Source organism: Panicum hallii, chromosome 5 (genome assembly GCF_002211085.1).
Source record: "Panicum hallii strain FIL2 chromosome 5, PHallii_v3.1, whole genome shotgun sequence".
Taxonomy (NCBI): Eukaryota; Viridiplantae; Streptophyta; class Magnoliopsida; order Poales; family Poaceae; genus Panicum; species Panicum hallii.
Window position 1 is genome coordinate 41,099,878 of NC_038046.1, and position 4,548 is coordinate 41,104,425.

Below are 4,548 nucleotides of genomic sequence, written 5' to 3' on the forward strand. Positions count from 1 at the left end.
ATGCTTAAGTAGTTAGGTAGTTAGTTTAACTCTAGCTGTAAACTAGGCCTTAATGCCCGAGTTATGCAAACAATCTTTTTAAGCTTATGAATTTTGGCTGGGAGGGCCTTTGGCGAGAAGTTTTAAAGATGTCCGATTGTTCCTAACATTGGGGAAATGGAAAAAGAGGTGTGAATAAGAGGACTCTGATCATGCTAGTTAGTGGAGGCACCGTAGCCGCTGAGGCGGGGTTTCCCGCAGTTCGACCAACTTTACTCAAAGCGTGCTCCTTCACCACCCGCATTTTCTTTTTTGCCTCAATCGTAGGAACAGGTTGGGCGTAAGGGATTTCGAGTGGTATGGCTCTGGTAGCCCCCCGAGTGAGGCCTGACCCCTGTCTTGGCTGGGGTCGGGCGTCAGTAAAAAGCGACAGAGTGAAAAAAGAGAAGTTCTCCGTAGCACAAATCGATCCTACATCGTGAAAATTTACATAGCTTGGAGAATATTAAGGTAAAGCGACATAGCTGTTTGATGTTCCAAACGTTGGCGAATACTTCGGCCTCGGGGGTCTGTAGCTTGTACGTGCCTGGCCGGAGGACCTCGGCGATGATGAAAGGCCCTCCCAGGGAGGGGAAAGCTTTTGATGGTCCTTGTTCCTCTGGACGAGCTTAGCACGAGTCGCTGACGTTGAACGACTGACCCCACACTTGGTAGCTGTGGTACCATCGCAGTGTGTGCTGGAACTTGGCCGATCGAAGAAGCGTGACATCGCGTGCGTCGTTGAGCTGGTCCATCACATCCTCGAGGGACACCTCTACTCCTTGTTTGTTGTACGCCATGAATATGGGCGCTCCATAGTCCAGGACGGTCGGGAGGACCGCCTCGAAACCGTAAACCATGAAGAAAGGGGTGAAACCGGTCGCTCGACTAGGGGACATCCTGAGACTCCAGAGGACCGCGGGAGCTCGGCAACCCACCGCAACGAACTTCTTCAGGTGATTGAAGATTCTAGGCTTGAGCCCTAATAAAACCATGCTGTTCACATGTTCGACCTGCCCATTCGTGCGGGGGTGCCACCACGGCGGCCCAATCGACTCGGATGTGGTAGTCATCGGCAGAACTGAGGAATTCCTTTCATGTAAACTGCTTTCATTGTCCGTGATGATGGAGTTTGGTAACTCCAAAGCGGTGGCTAATGTCGAGGAAAATTCCACGGCCTGCTTGGACTTGATCGTCGGTGATCGATCAGCCTCGATCCACTTCGTGAACTTGTCAATGGTGACAAGCAGGTGCGTCTAGCCCCCGGCACTTTCCTGAGGGGACTGGCTAGATCAAGTCCCCAGACTGCGAAACATCATGTGTTGGGGATTGTGTGGAGTGCTTGAGCCAGCAGTGGGTCCGTCGAGCGTAGTATTGGCACCCTTCGCAGGCGCGCACAATCCGCTTGACGTCGGGACCGCGTTGGCCAGTAGACCCCTGGTGGAAAGCATTCCCAACCATGGTTCTCGAAGCAGCGCGGTGCCCGCAGACCCCGCTGTGGATGTCCTTCAGCTGCTGGTTGCCTTGCTTGATCGGAATGCAGCGCTATAGTATCCGGTGTGGCTTCGCTTGTAAAGCTCCCCGTCGATAATGATAAGGACTTAAGCACGGCGCGTGAGCCATCGAGCCTCTGTTTGGTCGGTAGGGAGCACCTTGCGGAAGAGGTAATCGAGTAAGGCTACCTCCAGTCGGCCGAATTGTCGGGCTCCACTGTTGGCTCCTCATCAAGCTCCATGACCTCTGGGTCGGCGGTTGATCAGCCCCCGAGCCCAAGGCGGGTGGCTCACCCTCGGACTGCTCCGGCTCCTCGTAGCGGACCGAGGGTTTGTACTGGTCGCTGGCAAAAATGCCAAGCGGGATGGGCTGGCGGCTCGATGCCATTTTGCTAGCGTGTCGGCTGCCTCGCTGAGTCGCCGCGGGATGTGGTTGAGCTTGAGGCCGTCCAACTTATCCTCCAATTGCCAGACCTCCTAGCAGTTGCGGCCATCTTGGGGTTGAGGTAGCTCGACTCCTTCACAACTTGGTCGACTGCAAGCTGAGAGTTGCCCGGATTTTCAAGTCGTCAGATCCCAGCTCGATCGCGATGCATAGGCCGTTGAGGAGCGCCTCATATTAAGCAATGTTATTTGAGGTAGGGAAATGAAAGTGAATCACGTACCTCATGCGCACACCAAAAAGAGGAGATGAAAACCAGGCTTAGGCCGGCTCCTCGCTTCATCAGTGTGACACCCTAGGTGTCAAAATAGAAAATATTAGGGAAGAATGTGTAATGTATGTATTGAATTAAGTGAAATTGGAGTGAATGTGTGGAAATAGGACTTAGTGTAATTTTTCAAAAAGTATGAGTCCTTTTATGCAAAATATTTGAATTACAAATGTAACTTCCAATTCTTACTAGGGGTCAAAGTGTAAAAGTGTTAGTCATCATTACATTACCTAAACTTGCAATTGAGTCCAAAAGTATATGGAATTTACCTAACTAAGGACAAAACTTTGAAAAGTTTGAATTGAGTCCAAAGTTTTTAAATAAAGCTCTATCCTTTGATTTTTGAATTTGAACTCTAAATAAAAGTGATAGGGTTTGAAAAGTTCTATAACTTTTATGTTGATCATTTTCTCATTTGAGGTATAAAACAGTGAGGAAACCTAGCTTTACAGTGAGGTCCTGAAGTTTTTAAAGCTTACCATTCAGCCCCTGCCCCCCTTTCTTCTTCTTCCTCTGCTTCCCCTCTGCGCGCCGCAGCGCTGCCGTGGGCCGTCATTCCGCGCCGCCCGAGGCTACTCCTGCTCCAGCGCCGCTCCACGCGTCGGCCCCCGAGCTCGCCCACCGCCTCAACCTCCCTCCTGCTAGCCCTCCCAAGCACGCCACGACCGCTCTGCCGTCCGCCCGAGTTGCCCCCTCTCTGCCGTTGCAGGCCGCCACCGGTCACCGCCACTGCAGCTCTGCCGGCACCATTTTCTACTCAAGTAGCTCCCACACGTCATCTCCAGCCAGCCGCCGCCTAGCTCCTCTCCTCTGGCTTTCTTCCGCGCGCTCCACATCGCCCCGCCTCTGCCGAGCTCTACCCCGGCCACCACATCACCGCCGTCGTGGCTAACGGCTTGCGTGCCTCCCTTACCCTTCTTTGCTAGTCTAAGGCATTCAGTATCTCCCTCTCCCTCCATTTTGCTCTCTCTCGCACTAGCATTTCACCCCGAGCCCCGGATCCGCCGTCGCCGCTCGAGTTCTTCTCCGACGAGCTCCCTGTCCACCGTGGCAGACCACCACAGCTCCTCCCAACCCACGACAACCCCTCTCGTATCTTCATCTCAACCCTGTGAAGCTCACCTTCCTTCACTCGACTACTTTTGAGCTCCAATTTAGCCTTCCCGACGCTCGCCGGTGATCTTCTCTTCCGTCGTCGTCACGGTCGCCATGGGTCACCTTCTTCCCGTAGCTGTTAGCCTCAATTGGGTGCAGCAGTGTATCACCGTGGCTCACCGATGCTCGTGCGCAGGACCATTGGCGACGTTGATCACTGGAGCATCGCCGTCGCCGTTGACCTTCCGCGCCGCCTCGGTCTATCGTGAAGATCTACCTTCCCGACCACCTCACCCTCGGCAAGGTACTTAATCGAACCGCCTTGCTTCCCTTGAGCTCCTACCCAACCTCCGGTCCACCGCCGGTGAGCCGCCACGCCGGAACACCATCGCCGTGGTTGAGCTCCATCGCCGTCGCCTCGGTTCACCGCCGTTCCACCCCCTCCGGTAAACCCCGACCATCACATCTCCCCAGCTAGGCCCGCGCAAGCCCCCTGGCGCCGGCGATCACCGTTGCCGGAATTTGGCCGGCGAGTTCCAGCTCCTCTGTCCCGATGAACCAAGGACCCAATTGCGTTGATTTAAATCTTCCTGAGGGCCTGGCTGCAAGATTCCAGTCCCTCCCCTCAATTCCAAATCAGTGATCTTTAGAAATTTGTAGAAATTTGTAGGAATTCAGAAAAATGTCAAACTAGTTTTGTTTAAATCCTTGAAGTAAATTCTACAACTTTTGTTAATAGAGTTTAGTTTGAAACTAAATGCTTTTACAGTTATTTTAAAGTTTGGCAAAAGGGATATTTTGTATATAACTTTTGCATGCTAACTATATTTTATGTGATTTTTGGTATGCAACCTGTTTAGGATATAAGTAAACTTGTGTGCAAATTTCACCTTCAATACTACACTTTAACTTAAACTTATTTAAATTTTGTGCAAATCAACTTCAAAAAGAAATCAATTTATTCATATATGATGCTAATATTTTCTTGCTTAGATTTTTTACCCATATATAGTTCTGATATTAAATGACTTATAATAAATTTCAAGCAATTAAGAGTACTGTTTTACCTATGGTTTGGATTTAAATTTGAAATTTAAACTTAATTAAAATACCTTAATTTCTTCCTTCAAGAATTTATGAAAAATTTACAGTAAACTCATTTACTAGAGTTAAACACACTTATCAAAATTTAAGACCAGAACCTTTATAGATTTCAAATTAAAAAATAA